Genomic DNA, 17477 nt, shown 5'->3' with positions numbered 1-17477 from the left:
CTCTCCTTGAAGTTCTTGATGATCCGATAAATGGTTTATTTAGGTGCAATCTTACTGGCAGCAATATCCCTGTCTTTGAAACCTTTTTTGTGCAAAGCAATGATGATGGCACGTGTTTCCTTGCAGGTAACCATGGTTGACAGAGGAAGAACAATGATTCCAAGCACCACCCTCCTTTTGAAGCTTCCAGTCTGTTATTCGAACTCAATCAGCATGACAGAGTGATCTCTAGCCTTGTCCTCGTCAACATTCACACCTGTGTTAACGAGAGAATCACTGACATGATGTCAGCTGGTCCTTTTGTGGCAGGGCTGAAATGCAGTGGAAATTTTTGTTGGGGATTCAGTTCATTTGCATGGCAAAGAGGGACTTTGCAATTAATTGCAATTCATCTGATCACGCTTCATAACATTCTGGAGTATATGCAAATTGCCATCCTACAAACTGAGGCAGCAGACTTTGTGAAAATTTATATTTGAGTCATTCTCAAAACTTTTGGCCACGACTGTACAAGACACCTGTCTGATTCGCACCTTTTCTGAGTGAACTAATCCATTGTGGAGGCCGTGTAGATGGCACAGTCCGTCACTCTTAAGACGTGCTACTGAAATTGTATATGGTTATGTTACATAAGAACAATGGTGCAACACTAATACGAATAATATTATTTTCTATCAAATGCGCTTTCTCCTGTATTGGATAGCACTCGCTGTCCGCAGCTCTGAAACATCAGTGCGCTGTTGAATTGCCGCCTTTTCCATGTTGCTAAGTGCATAATAGCAAAGTTAACCAGCATATTGGTGTTGAGAACAATGGGGCAGAGGCAGCAGCGGAGTTAGATGGGATGGCGTATCGCTGTAGATAGCTGTGTGTAGCCATGCTAATTAAGTGTGCCTTGATTTCTAAATTAATCACAGACAGTGTCACCAGCAAAGCACCCCCACACCACCTCCTCCATGCTTCACGGTGGGAACCACACTTCTCTGCGTCTCACAAAGACACGGTGTTTGGAACCAAAAATCAACATTTGGACTCATCAGACCAAAGGACAGATTTCCACAGGTCTAATGTATATTGCTCCTGTTTCTTGGCCCAAGCAAGTCTCTTCTTATTACTGGTGTTCTTTAGTAGTGGTTTCTTTGCAGCAATTCGACCATGAAGGCCTGATTCACACAGTCTCCTCTGAACAGTTGATGTTGAGATGTGTCTGTTACTTGAACTCTGAAGAATTTATTTGGGCTGCAAGTTCTGAGGCTGGTAACTCTAATGAACTTACCCTCTGCAGCAGAGGTAACTCTGGGTCTTCCTTTCTTGTGGTGGTCCTCGTGAGAGCCAGTTTCATCATAGCGCTTGATGGTTATTGCGACTGCAAATTCTTGAAATGTTCCGTATTGACTGACCTTCATGTCTTAAAGTAATGATGGACTGTCGTTTGTCTTTGCTTATTTGAGCTGTTTTTGCAATAATATGGACTTGGTCTTTTACCAAATATATACAGTGGGGAGAAGAAGTATTTGATACACTGCCGATTTTGCAGGTTTTCCTACTTGCAAAGCATGTAGAGGTCTGTACTTTTTATCGTAGGTACACTTCAACTGTGAGAGACGGAATCTAAAACAAAAATCCAGAAAATCACATTGTATGATTTTTAAGTAATTAATTTGCAATTATAAGTAATAACAGAGAGGCTGTTCTAATGAAAAATACGTGTAAAGCCTTTATTACAACATAGCTAAGATTAAAAACAGACAAACTTGTGAAATTGTTTATCCAACATGTTGTGGTTACGTTAGGCTTGGTGCTCACGGAATCAGTAGGCTATTAAACAAACACTCAAACAGAAGCAGGATCTGTCTTATTTCTGTAGATATACAAAACCAGTCAAAAGTTTGGATACACCTACTCTTTCAAGGGTTTTTCTTTATTTTTTACTATTTTTTACATTGTAGAATAATAGTGAAAACATCAACACGATGAAATAAAACATATGGAATGGGAAAAAAGTGTTAAACAAATCAAATTATATTTTATATTTGAGATTCTTCAAAGTAGCCACCCTTTGCCTTCATGACAGCTTTGCACACTCTTGGCATTCTCTTACCCAGCTTCATGAGGTAGTCACCTGGAATGCATTTTAAGTAACAGGTGCCTTGTTAAAAGTTAAATTGTGGAATTTACTTATAATTTAGTGTTGTTTACACTGTTCCAAATGATCAGAAACATAATATTTATAATAATAACAAAAATAATCCTCTTTTTTTCTTGATGTCCATGTTATTTTTATGATTACTATTATTGTTATGATCATCATTATAATAATTTGTCACGTCGTTATCATTGCTAGGCTTATTATAGCGGCCTTGTGTAACCACCATCACGCTGTAGGCCTAAGAGCGCATCCTGTTTAGTCTTGGTACCGTAACTTACTTAGGCCTACATTTCAATACTTCTATAGGCTACTGTACCAATCATTAATTTGTTCATATCATCACAGAGCATTCGAGTCATTCATGATTTCAAATAAAAATATCAAAGAGACCCTTGAATAATTCGCGTAAACAATGAATATTCAATTGCTTTCACGAATGAATGCGACAGTTTTTGGTCTTTGCTGTAATAAAGGCTTTACAAAAAAGCAAAACAACTTTACAACAGACTGTCTGGTACGCGTATGCTTTATTTATTGTTGTTTACATTGTTCCAAATGGTAATCTAAGAGCACCTGTTTGGCACACATAATATGCACACAGCGCTTGCTCCTTACCTTCGTTTCCTTGATCGCCAGTATTTTCCATAACTACTCAAATGTATTCCATATATCCGACTTCCCCTTTACCTCCTGAGCAACCAGTAAACATTTCCCAGTTTCAAGTTTATTTGTCACGTCCTCTGCATCCATTTTGCTGTCACACGTGTTCGGAGTTTGTTATAACCAATGTATTGATGTGATTAGGACATGCTATAGGTCAGGCCCTATTAGTCACGTGCAGGCAATGCATACATGTGTCCCGTAAAGAGAGCAAGGGCTGAGGGAATAGGGAATGTTTTTCCTAAACAAACTAGGGATTTCGATAACAGAACTTTTCAGTCAGAAAAGTCTGAGCCCGGCCCGGCACAATCAAATCAATTGCAGTCGGATTCCCTCTTGTCATTTGTGTTTCTTAATTATTTAATGAAACAGTGTGCATAAAGCATCATACAAGCTCAGTGCATATAGTTGATTGGATTAAAACACATAGAATATGTCTATATATGGAAAAATACACGTTTAAAAATGTTGGCCAATCGAGATGATTGTTTTTAGTCGGGGACAGGCGTAAATTCATTATTGTGCTCTGGTCACATCTGCCTAGTAAATAAGGGATGGCATGTTGGTTGGCATGTTATGGACCAGGGGACTTTCCCTAGATCCTTCCTTCCCCACAACACAGCCTGGGCTAGATCGAGTCACCGCCTGGGGCTGTCGGCATGTCAATCCTTACTGCCTTGATCGCTGGCACAGTTAGAAGAGGTTACTGTGTGCGAGTGTGCCATGGGTTAGGCTTTCGGCCCACACAGTTGCCAGTGACTTCCCGATACGATATTATCACGATACTTAAGTGCTGATACGATATGTATTGTGATTCTCACGATTCTATATATATATATATATATATATTTTGCGACTGGGATTTTATTGCGATTCCATGGTCCTAAATTATTGCTCACCATATGTCTGTTGCAGAGGGATGAGAGAATCATGAGAAAATGAGTTTTGATCAGTCAGGGAAATATAATTTCTGAAAACAAATTGGCATACTGTGGTTTTGGTGCAGGTACAGCCAACTAGCGCAAAAATAATATTGCGATATTGTCAATCTGATACTATATATTGTAAAAAAGAATACCCCGCACAGCCCCGGGCCTCATATTCCCAACCTGGCTGATGTCACACACACACACCAACCCATGGCTGCCCTGGTTAATGACATCACTCACACACACACACTGGCGGTGGAATTCCCTTTGTATCCATGCTGAAACTTGGCCTGGCTACCCCATTCATAAAAGTGTACCTGCTGATCTGAGCGTCTGCCAATGCTCACCTAGCCTCCACTTTGTGACCATGAAATAAAGACACACAATACAGCATAGCGTACCTGCATGTCCTGACCTCCCTTAGAGGTCATGTCAGTCCTTCCATCTTGTCCCATCTATAAGGATATGGGATATAGTTTGTGTGTTGGTGCACACGTGTATGTAGGTGATTCAATTGATTTGTGTGTGTGATTTATAGAACGAGAGACAAACTCCATTACTATGCGAGTTGAACATACACAGATGTGAAATACATCTTGTCCCTGATTCACTGTTCTCCCATGATTAGGGTTGTAAAATTCCGGGAAATTTCAATAAATTCCATTGTTTTCCCGACATCCCAGTTGGAGGATTCCCGGAATCAGGAGGGAATAAGCAGGAAATCCAGAATCCTCCAACCAGGATTTCTGGAAAAGCAGGGAATTTATTGGAAGTTCCTGGAATTTTGCAACCCTAACCATGATCTTACTGTTCCAGCTGTGTCAGCAATGAAGGCTTTTAAAGTTTTTAGTTTGTTATTCATCTAATGTAATTTAGGCATTATACAGTTGTGGACTAATACAGTTGAAGTCGGAGGTTTACATACACTTAGGTTGGCATCATTAAAACTCGTTTTTCAACCACTCCACAAATTTCTTGCTAACAAACTATAGTTTTGGCAAGTCGATTAGAACATCTACTTTGTGCATGACACAAGTCATTTTTCCAACATTGTTTACAGACAGATTATTTCACACACAATTCCAGTGGGTCATAAGTTTACATACACTAAGTTGACTGTGCCTTTATAAACAGCTTGGAAAATTCCAGAAAATGATGTCATGGCTTTAGAAGCTTCTGATAGGCTAATTGACATAATTGGAGTTAATTGGAGGTGTACCTGTGGATGTATTTCAAGGCCTACCTACAAACTCAGTGCCTCTTTGCTTGACATCATGGGAAAATCAAAAGAAATCAGCCAAGACCTAGGAAAAAAATTGTAGACCTCCACAAGTCTGGTTCATCCTTGGGAGCAATTTCCAAACGCCTGAAGGTACCACGTTCACCTGTACAAACAATAGTACGCAAGTATAAACACCACGAAGCCGTCATACTGCTCAGGAAGGATACGCGTTCTATCTCCTAAAGATGAATGTACTTTGGTGCGAAAAGTGCAAATCAATCCCAGAACAACAGCAAAGGACCTTGTGAAGATACTGGAGGAAACAGGTACAAAATTATCTATATCCACAGTAAAACAAGTCCTATATTGACTTTACCTGAAAGGCTGCTCAGCAAGGAAGAAGCCACTGCTCCAAAACTGCCAGAAAAAATCCAGACTACGGTTTGCAACTGCACATGGGGACAAAGATTGTTCTTTTTGGAGAAATGTCCTCTGGTCTGATGAAACAAAAATATAACTGTTTGGCCATAATGACCATTGTTAACTTTGGAGGAAAAAGAGGGATGCTTGCATTCCGAAGAACACCATCCCAACCATGAAGCACGGGGGTGGCAGCATCATGTTGTGGGGGTGCTTTGCTGCAGGAGGGACTGGTGCACTTCACAAAATAGATGTCATCATGAGGATGGAAAATTATGTGGATATATTGAAGCAACCTCTCAAGACATCAGTCAGGAAAATAAAGCTTGGTCGCAAATGGGTCTTCCAAATGGACAATGACCCCAAGCATACTTCCAAAGTTATGGCAAAATGGCTTAAGGACAACAAAGTCAAGGTATTGGAGTGGCAATCACAAAGCCCTGACCTCAATCCTATAGAAAATGTGTGGGCAGAACTGAAAAAGCGTGTGCGAGCAAGGAGGCCTACAAACCTGACTCAGTTACACCAGCTCTGTCAGGAGGAATGGGCCAAAATTCACCCTACTTATTGTTGGAAGCTTGTGGAAGGCTACCCAAAACGTTTGACCAAAGTTAACAATTTAAAGAAAATGCTGCCAAATACTAATTGAGTGTATGTAAACTTCCGACCCACTGGGAATGTGATGAAAGAAAAAGAAGCTGAAATAAATCATTCTCTCTGCTATTATTCTGACATTTTACATTCTTAAAATAAAGTGTTGATCCTAACTGACCTAAGACAGGGAATTTTTACTAGGATTAAATGTCAGGAATTGTGAAAAACTGAGTTTAAATGTATTTGGCTAAGGTGTATGTAAACTTCCGACTTCAACTGTATATTGGCCCCCTTGCATCTTTCCTGGCATCCTTGCAAATTCCCTATTTCTTCTAAAATAAGTTGAAATTGAAAATAACTTCAGGTCACCACACCTGGTTATTGGATTTTCAACATTGCAGAACCAATTTATTTTTGTAAAGTTTGTAATTTTAATTTAGAAAGTAAATGGAAATGGCATGGACAAAATTATTGGCAGCCCAGAGCTAGTGCTTGGTTGCACAGCATTTGGCCAATATAACTGCAGACAAATGCTTCTTGTAGCCGTCAATGAGCTTGCTGCACCATTCTACTGGCAACAGCAAATTGTTCTAATTTTTCAATGTTTCAGGGGTGCCCTCCACCAACTGCTGTTTTCAGATCTCACCATAGTTTATGGATGTGGTTCAGATCTGGAATTTTCACTGGCCACTCTAGAACCGTCCAGCGTTTCTTCCTGAACCATCCCAGGGTGCTTTTGATGTGTGTTTGAGGTCGGTGTCGTTCTGGAAGAACCACAACCTTCAATATAGACCTAGTTTTTGGACACTGGGTTGAACATTGCACTACAAAACACCCTGATAATCTGCTGATTTCATGATGCCTTTCAATGTCCCCAGTACCAGAGGCAGCAAATCGACCCCACAGCATTATCAAACCTCCCAATGTTTGATTATAGGGATGGCGTTATTTTCATAGAATGCTTCATTTCAAAAGCACAAGGGTGGCAATATATTTGTCCGCAACTGTATTCAGCGATGTAATGAGTCTTGTGAAATGGATTAATCCAAACTACAAACAAACTCATTGTTGTAGAAACACACAGTCGGTCAGACAGTGGGATTCTTTGTGTTGGAACTTGAGAAGAACACTACAGTGTCCTCTCTCTCTCTCTCTCTCTCTCTCTCTTTGGATCCAATGGAAAGTTATGGCGTATCGCCCAATAGCGTAGCAGGGTTTGCCAAAGACTGTTGAAGGTACAAATATGAAGTCATTCCCTGAGTGTAGTTCACTACAATTTCCAATTGCTGTTTGGAAATGATGAACAGAGGGGTGGGAAGTTGCCATATAAAAACAACAGCAGCACAAAACAAACTAAGGACAGAATGTGTGTTTTCACGCAATGGGTTTCTGTTAAGGTGGATTGTGGGAAAATAACCTTTATGTCAAGGGGTTGAGAAAGATGCTGTGCTCCATCAAGTCAAGGGACCGGAAAGGAGGGACGCTAACCCGTAGCGGGTTTGATCCATTCAAATCCCTTTATTTTCCTCTTGGAAGTACCCAGGCTTGAGACGCTTGATAGATCTACCTTAAAAAAAAGACAGTGGGGAAGAAGAAAGAAAAAGAGTTGGATTTGTTTTCCAAACGCTAGTCACATTCTTGGGAGCGTCTTAACTTGTCTTTGCCAAAACAGGCTGGAACGGGGATTGGGGGGGGGGGGGTTGAGGGGGAGGAGAGAAAAGTGAGGGAGGGGAGCGAAAGGGGGCTATAGGGTAGGTCTATAACCTTATTTACATCATGGCATTTACACTATTTCACCTGTATTTGTTCCTCCATCTACACTGTACATTAGAACTATTTGCCGCAACTGCCCTGACTACCATTGTCTATGCAAACCCCTTTATACGGAGTGGCTGTGGATCCGAAATCTCTGGAACCCTCTTCCCAATAGCTAAAGGTTTTAAGCTTATGCACGTGTGAGATTCTCTACTGTACGCACAGTCTCTGCTCTACTCGTTCTGCCGCCCAGAGAACAAGCTACTCTGATGAATCTCAGTGATGAATGGAGAAAGGTGTTTAATGGAGTTAGATCAAAGCTGAATCAATGTCTGAAAGATCAAATAATTATAGAACCGAACACTACTGTCATTTTTTTCCTATCATCCGACAACAACTCAAAACAAGGCAAAATCTGTGCTTTGATTGACACAAAACGCAGGTATGCTACAATGTGTTAACTCAATCTCCTCCAACATTCACTCACTGTCCAAAACAGCACTGTACTTCAAAACGACAGCGTACATATAACTAAGAGGATATAAATGCATATTCACATGAAACTGATGGAGATCAAATGGCTGGCACGCAGTTCCTGCATGGACGTTTCACCAGTAAAAAATGTGTGAAGGGAGGGTGACCACAAAAATGTGTCCGTAAAGTACAGGTAAAGAGACAAATGCGCAAAACATGATACGGATCTTTAGCTCCGTGCAAGAGGGGGCGGGACGGGACGGGGCGGTTACCTTCGGATCCGCAGCCTCTGCCTTGTTTATAATCTCCACCCCTGTGGGTTGAACCCTACAACTATTATCTGTCACCCACTCCAGCCTGCCGTCTGACGCCCTCCCCCCGCACACACACCTACGTGCAGCACATACACACACACCCTGCCCCACAACTGCCACTATCTGTCTTTCATATCAGTCCCAGTGCCTCTGTCTGTATCCCCCTCAGCCAGCTGCCCCTGTCTGTCTATCAAGTAAGAGGAAGTTGGTCCTAGATACTGATCTCATGTCAGTTTTAAGGTTTAAGGTTAGAATTCAGGATGTATAAGCTGATCCTGGATCTGTACACAAGAGCAAGTTATAACCAGATCTTCTTGTCTAGCTACCCTCCATACATTGACACCCCCTGACTAGGCACCCCTTCATATATAACCCCTACATATCTAACCCCAAGGCACCCTCTCTCTAACCCCCACAGCGTCTCTGTTGTTTGGGATAAAAGGTCCCTTATTACTTCATGTGATTTGAGGCTCCGTTTTGCCTTGGGGGCCTTGCTGCAATGTTGTTGCAAAATGTGAAACAATTTGTGTACTGTTGCAGAGTGGTAGAAGAGACAGTTTCCTAAGGCTTTCGCTTATTTCTCTATTCATCACTGTTTTCAATAGTATAAAAGAAAAGAGGAAAACAGATCAGACAGACAGACAGACAGACAGACAGACAGACAGACAGACAGACAGACAGATTGAACATGGTGCCAAGTGTTCCTACCCTGCTCTGCATACTGTACCTAGGGAAGAGCCTCTGCAGCACGTCCCATATGCCCTTGTCACACATAAACACACTCACACACACACACAATCAGCAGGGCATATCCTCTGAGTTCAAGGTTGGGTTTGCTTCCATGGTTCCCATCACAGAGGGAGAAAGGTTGTGGGACAGGGTGTGTGCGGATGTGGATGAAGTAATGTATGTGTGCTTTCAATACTCAAATGTCTCTGTAGTGCAATATATTACCTATAGATGACCATATATCTGCTTGTGTGTGTGGGGGGCTAGCTGTGACCTATAATAACCCCTAGACAGTAATCAGGATAGTGTCAATGTGCCCTCCCAGCTGGACATCAAATCAAATACACCAGGCCAACTGATCCCACACACACACACACACACACACACACACACACACACACACACACACACACACACACACACACACACACACACACACACACACACACACACACACACACACACACACACACACACATCGCTCTCTTTACTTTTTAACCTCAACAACTGGTCTTAGGTCAACTATATGAATTCCTCATAATGGTTAGGGTCCCCAGTGGGAGTATAGAAATCCAACCCCAAGTCAGTTGTCAGGGGGTGAATGTTAATGGGGTGGCTTAGATATTACTGCACTGTTGGAACTAGGAACACTTCGTTACACCCGCAATAACATCTGCTAAATATGTGCATGTGACCAATACAATTTGATTTGATTTTGATTTGTTGTGACTAACAAGTCTCTATCTGGAACACCAGGGGTTCTGTCAAGTGGCAGGATCACTACGTTACCGTAGGGCTGTTGGGTTGATGTAGTGACGAGTCGGTTAAAAAAAACAAAAAAGGCATCTGTGTATCTTTGCCAGGTGACTTGTTTACCTCATGATGGGCACGTTCAAGCTTAGGGCTAGCGGAGGGAACAGTGATCCTATGTTCTCCTGCATAGTGTAATGCAACTGGAGTAGGCTGGGCTGGGCTGTGTGTGTGTGTGTGTGTGTGTGTGTGTGTGTGTGTGTGTGTGTGTGTGTGTGTGTGTGTGTGTGTGTGTGTGTGTGTGTGTGTGTGTGTGTGTGTGTGTGTGTGTGTGTGTGTGTGTGTGTGTGTGTGTGTCTTGCACGTGGTTCAGGAGTCCACACACACACATACTTACACACTAATATCAGTATGGTTTCTCAAATGACTGCCTCACCTGGTTCACCAACTACTTCTCAGATAGAGTTCAGTGTGTCAAATCGGAGGGCCTGTTGTCCGGACCTCTGGCAGTCTCTATGGGGGTACCAGAGGGTTCAATTCTCGGGCCGACTCTTTTCTCTGTATATATCAACGATGTCGCTCTTGCTGCGGGTGATTCCTTGATCCACCTCTACGCAGACGACATCATTCTGTATACAGCTGGCCCTTCTTTGGACACTGTGTTAACAAACCTCCAAATGAGCTTCAATGCCATTCAACACTCCTTCCATGGCCTCCAACTGCTCTTAAATGCTAGTAAAACTAAATGCATGCTCTTCAATCGATCGCTGCCCGCACCTGCCCGCCCGACTATCATCACTACTCGGTTCTGACTTAGAATATGTGGACAACTACAAATACCTAGGTGTCTGGCTAGACTGTAAACTCTCCTTCCAGACTCATATTAAGCATCTCCAATCCAAAATTAAATCTAGAATCGGCTTCCTATTTCGCAACAAAGCCTCCTTCACTCACGCTGCCAAACATACCCTCGTAAAACTGACTATCCTACCGATCCTTGACTTCGGCGATGTCATTTACAAAATAGCCTCCAACACTCTACTCAGCAAACTGGATGCAGTCTATCACAGTGCCATCCGTTTTGTCACCAAAGCCCCATATACCACCCACCACTGCGACCTGTATGCTCTCGTCGGCTGGCCCTCGCTTCATATTCGTTGCCAAACCCACTGGCTCCAGGTCATCTATAAATCTTTGCTAGGTAAAGCTCCACCTTATCTCAGCTCACTGGTCACCATAGCAACACCCACCCGTAGCACGCGCTCCAGTAGGTATATCTCACTGGTCATCCCCAAAGCCAACACGTCCTTTGGCTGCCTTTCCTTCCAGTTCTCTGCTGCCAATGACTGGAACGAATTGCAAAAATCGCTGAAGTTGGAGACTTATATCTCCCTCACTAACTTTAAGCATCAGCTATCTGAGCAGCTTACCGATTGCTGCAGCTGTACACAGCCCATCTGTAAATAGCCCATCCAACTACCTACCTCATCCCCATATTGTTTTTATTTACTTTTTTTTGCTCTTTTGCACACCAGTATTTCTACTTGCACATCATCATCTGCATCATCTATCACTCCAGTGTTAATTTGCTAAATTGTAATTACTTCGCTACTACGGCCTATTTATTGCCTTACCTCCTTACTCCATTTGCACACACTGTATATTGATTTTTCTATTGTGTTATTGACTGTACTTTTGTTTATCCCATATGTAACTCTGGGTTGTTGTTTGTGTCACACTGCTTTGCTTTATCTTGGCCAGGTCGCAGTTGTAAATGAGAACTTGTTCTCAACTGGCCTACCTGGTTAAATAAAGGTTAAATAAATAAAAAATCAAATAAAAGTATGGTCTATAAAGCCCTTAGTAGTGGAGCCTCGTTGCATTGATTAACCCTACTTTCACCAACTGCAATAAGGCCATGTGAGTTATACACAAACTTGGAAAGGAGTCTTAGGAGACTTCCACTGATTGCACTGCAGCAGATCGAGCATCCACAGTTCTTCAAGCTCCAAACAAGTCGACAGCCCTAGATCTCTCTGCCAAGTTCCTCTTTACAGTTCAACCTATTTCACTCCGTCACATCAACTACACATTAAACCTCAGACGTCCTTGATCTAAACTTCCCTCTCTTCCTCCGTCAAGAGCTTCGTCTCCCTCTCTCCTCCTTTTTAACTGAGCAATTCTCCCTCAGCTCCTTCCTTTTGTCCTTTCCCCCCCCCAAATAAAGAACTGAGAGACGTCAATCAAATTGGTGGGAACTAAAAGACTAAATAAATAGAGGGATGTTTAATTGATACAGAGGCTGCCCCACGCGCCAACATCACAAGTTCACTCGTTTTTCTTTCTCATGCGTTTTAAAGTTGGCATTTTATAGTATGCCAATTAAAGTGCAGCTCGGGGAGCGAGCCCAGATTCTCAAGCCCCAATTAAAAGTTGGAGGGTTGATTTGACAGGACAGGGAAACAGATCAGGCCACGTGAGTGAGAGTGACTGAAGAAATGGCCGGGCTCACATTGTTTAGAGATGTATTCAACACACACACACACACACACACACACACACACACACACACACACACACACACACACACACACACACACACACACACACACACACACAAAACACATGCATATTGACGCCACACACACACATACATTCACATTCCTTCACACTTCTCACATGCACTGCTGCTACTCTCTGTTTATTATCTATGCATAGTCACTTTACCACTACCTACATGTACATATTACCTCCATTACTAACCCGTACCCCTGCACATTGACTCGGTACCGGTACCGCCTGTATATAGCCTTGTTATTGTTTTCCTTTAATTTATTTAGCCAATTTCACTTACTTTTGAAAAACTCTGCATTGCTGGTTAGGGGCTCATAAGTAAGCATTTCAAGGTTAAGGTCTACTGCTCACTGTTATATACCTGTTATATGAGACTGTCACGCCTGCTCCCGCTTCCCCTATCTGATGCTTGAGGGCGCCAGGCTGCCATTCATTACGTACACCTGTCACCATCATTACGCGCATCAGCGCTCACTGGACTTACCTGGACTCCTTCACGTTGTTGATTGCCCCCTCTATATCTGTTTGTTCTTCAGTTTGTTCCCCGTCAGCATTATTGTCGTCATGTCATTTTGTTCCTCCCGTCCAGACCCTGTTCTTGTTTTGTTTGATGTCCGTTTTCCATTAAATGTTCACTCCCTGTACTTGCTTCTCATCTCCAGTGTCGGTCCTTACAGTGACATAAAATGTGATTTGATTATTCTTAAGTAATCATCTCCCACTTGACTAGATCCATACTGTAGCTGGCTGCACATTCAGTATATACCTATGTTTCTTGTTACATGTGCTAGTCACGCTTGCCAGACTCTCGGAGATACAGCATCTGTGGCAAGAGATTATATGTTTATATACACACACACACATTTTTGCTCACACTCACTCATGTAAGCACACGGCACACAAATGCAGTACAAGCGCAAAAATGCACACAAACAGTGGCTAGGAAAAACTCCCTAAAAAGGCAGGAACCTAGGATGGCCAGTCCTCTTTTGGCTGTGCCGGGTGGAGATTATAACAGTACTAGTCTCCCAGTCCCTGCCACTGAAAAACATCCCCACAGCATGATGCTGCCACCACCATGCTTCACCGTAGGGATGGTGACAGGTTTCCTCCAGATGTGGTTTCATCAGACCAAAGAATCTTGTTTCTCATGGTCTGAGAGTCTTTAGGTGCCTTTTGGCAAACTCCAAGTGGGATTTCATGTACCTTTTACTGAGCAGTGGCTTCCGTCTGGCCACTCTACTATAAAGGCCTGATTTGATGGAGTACTGCAGAGATGGTTATCCTTCTGGAAGTTTCTTCCATCTCCACAGAGGAACTCAGAGTGACAGTCAAAGTTTGGCTGTGCGGCCAGCTTTAGAAAGAGTCTTGGTGGTTCCAAACTTCTTCCATTTAAGAATTCTTGGGGACCTTGAATGGTGCAGAAATGTTGTGCCTCTACACAATCCTGTCTAGGCGATCTACGAACAATTCCTTTGACATCATGGTTTTTGCTCTGAGATGCACTGTTAACTGTGGGACCTTATATAGACAGGTGTGTGCCTTTCCAAATCATGTCCAATCAAATGAATTTACCACAGGTGGACTCCAATCAAGTTGTAGAAACATCTCAAGGATGATCAATGGAAACAGGATGCACCTGAGCTCAATGTCGAGTTTCATAGCAAAGGGTCTGAATAGTTATGTAAATAAGGTATTTCTGTTTTTTATTTTTAATGAATTTGCTAATATTTCTAAAAAACCTATTTTCGCTTTGACATTATGGAGTATTGTGTGTAAATTTATGAGGATTTTTTTATTTAATCCATTTAGAATAAGGCTGTAAGGTAACAAAATGTGAAAGAAGTCAAATGGTCTGAAAACTTTTCGAAGAAACTGTATGCACACAGGATGCTTTGTATAGCATTTTAACATATTAAAACAAAAGAATAGATACATAATATGTGTCCAGCCTTTGCTGCTATGCTTGCAGATGTCCATAATATGCTCCAACCCTAATCAAAAAGTATTTAAAAACTCCAAATAACAAAATCGTAGCTATAGGTTGTTGTAACATTTAAACTTAAAACATGATTTGCCTTTATTTACACTGCATGGGTCACTGGTGCGGTTGAATGACGCATTGCTGTATGATGGACTCAAAATGTCTTGTAGTTGAGAAGCCAGCCATACTACTGCTCAAATGTTGCTGTAATAGGCCTACACGTTTCTCATTGGATGGAGTTTTGTTTCAGGTTTTGTTTGGTTATTCATTGTCAAGCTTTAAAAACCAAAGCCAGACAGCGACATTTTAGTAGCCGAGCTAGGATTGTAGCTTGTGTCTGTACACTTTCCCTCTGCTGCGCGCTGTAAACGGGACGCATGAAAGCAGCGCAATTGAAGTTGAATTCACAGATGAGAGCACATCAGACTGTCATTTTATAAAGTAGGTGACTCAACTGTTGACTAATTTATTCTCAGGCCTTGTATTTGACACGTGCGCCACTATTAGCCATGTTATGACTTAGTTTTTTTCAAAATATTGAGTTATGTTCCAGGCCAGCTGTGATTTACAACCTGATAGCAATATGTTTTGGACAGCCAAGAAATGTATTGGTAAATTATATAAATCTTGCAGTGTACTGCATACATCGATTCTGCCAACAATGCCTTACAGTACATCATGGAATTTTGAGTCAAACATAAACTATTGTTAAAACCAGTTATAAAGTTGGTTTTGTAGCACAAACTAGGAATTTGATATTTTTGACTGATATGATTGTCTGTTTGTACTGTCTGTAGTGTACTGCAAAGTAGTTAAAACACTGTCCGTTCCACCTTAAATGTATTATTCAGTGTTTTCTCTCCCTTTTCCTGTTATTGGTTTGTAAGCCCTAAAAACTAAGTTCATTTTCTCTCCTCAGGCCAACCAACTGTGATCTAATTAAAGTTCCCTATTTACCTCTCAGTCTCCCTCTCTCTCTGTTCCCATTCTCTCCTGTTACTCTTCTCTCTCCTTTACTGCACTTTCAGAGGAAAGTATAGATTTACTGTGTGCTGTACTCTTTCTTTTGAAAGCCTCTCCCTGCGCTCCATCTCGCTTTTCTTCTTGACTACCATAATCGTATCATCTCTCTCCTTCTCGCTCTCTTCCTCTCTCTCTCTCTCTCTCTCTCTCTCTCTCTCTCTCTCTCTCTCTCTCTCTCTCTCTCTCTCTCTCTCTCTCTCTCTCTCTCTCTCTCTCTCTCTCTCTCTCTCTCTCTCTCAAGAACCCTATGTAATAATAAAACGTGCTTTAGTAGGGGTGGGCTGTTTGATAGTCTGTATGGGGTTGACCTTGGCTATAGGGAGACAGCATACGCATGGATATCTGAGTAGGTGCAGGCAAGGCCACAGCACTGATGAGACTAGATATGAGCTAGCGATAGGGGGGCGGACTATGGACGTCCTGCATAGAGTGAAAATGGCACATCGCACATAGACAGAAGAACATTTCTGTATCCAATCTAATCTATTGGACCGTATTGGAGATTTAACCGATTTTAAATCATTCTTAAACTTCAAGACGTGGTTGCATTGTTTTTCTCAATTTGACTGTAACACAATGAGTCCCTTTAGCTTCTGTCTGTTTTATTGCCGAGGACAAATTGTTCCAACGGCTGCAGGCAGCAGCAGCACAGGGATAGCTCTGTGATAGCTCTGTCAATGGTTTTCCTGTGATAGTCCTTCTGGTGAATGTGTGTCATTACTGTCCTAATCTGCTTTTTACCACAATTTGTCCTCACATTTGTGGTTCAGGGTCGAGGAGACTATATGACAATGCAGTGCACGTGTGCTGCGCTGGATTCAGTGTGTGTGTCTGTCAGCGTGTGTGTGTGTGTGTGTGTGTGTCTCGTGTTAGCAGCTCTGAACCAGCACATGCCGTGTGAGGTGATAGGCCAGCTGAGCTCTCATATTTGTTCTTATTAACAGTCCACCATAGTATTACAAGAACCACTGCATCACATTGCGGTACGTTGGACTAGAATGCCTTGAAATGTCCTTGAACTCGCTGTAGAATATGAAATATATCATGTCCACGGGGGTCTGGTTAGTCCTGCATCCCACCTCTGCACGATAACCTTGATAATAAATCGCTAGATAGACCGCTGTATTATGGTCAGCTATTAGCGTTATCTATCAGGGTCAGGACATCGCTGTAGGAGACCGCCACTTCTCGAACCTACACCCCTCCCTTTTTTCTCCCATGATGCTGTGCGGCTGGTATGCATTCGTCTCAAGTTCCTCTTATCACGTAGCGTGTTCAAGCTCTAAATAGATTGAGAGAGGCTGTTAATGCCGCGGTTCAACATTTGTAAACATAGTAAATGGTGAAGTTGGCTAGTAAAACTCACACCTGTGCATCAGTCGACATCTTGTAAATCGTTAAGTGTGACACGGAGGCTGGGGTTACGTACACACAGCTTGATTCATGGGTTTGGGCTTTTGACCTCGAAGAGGGAACTGTCGAAACGTCATGCTAACATGACCGTCAAATAAATCAATTATCATTTTTGTCTGTAATTTTACAATGAAGAAGATTCATACACAAGCAAATTATTTTCCATGTGAAATATAGATGGAAAATATTCAGCCACTCTTGGAGGAAAACGGAATACATTAAAGACACAATAGGTTTCACTTTCTTATCAAAAAACGACACGACAATCCGGCTTTAAAGCAGTCAACGTGCTTTGAAATAGAACACAGTAAGCTTGGTGAAGCAATGTAGTCCATTGCTCCGTTGAAATCGCAGCATTTCAACTCACACTGTTATGTGGCAATTACGCCGTGTCACTGTTATATTAGCGATTATTGATAACAATCTCGTGCTCGCAATCGTTCCATCCCTCTGTTTGGGATCATAAAGGCGTTGAACGAGGGATTAG

General features: G+C 42.2%; 1 protein-coding gene across 5 annotated transcripts in view; it reads left to right on the top strand.

Moving 5' to 3' along the window:
* LOC139570229 (thyroid hormone receptor alpha-B) overlaps nucleotides 1–17477 on the top strand; it is a 188275-nt gene that overhangs the window by 119531 nt on the left and 51267 nt on the right. The window lies entirely within an intron of this gene.

This window comes from Salvelinus alpinus, chromosome 3 (genome assembly GCF_045679555.1).
Source record: "Salvelinus alpinus chromosome 3, SLU_Salpinus.1, whole genome shotgun sequence".
Lineage (NCBI taxonomy): Eukaryota > Metazoa > Chordata > Actinopteri > Salmoniformes > Salmonidae > Salvelinus > Salvelinus alpinus.
The sequence above is the reverse complement of the archived record's forward strand: the minus strand, read 5'-3'. Positions and strand labels throughout refer to the sequence as shown.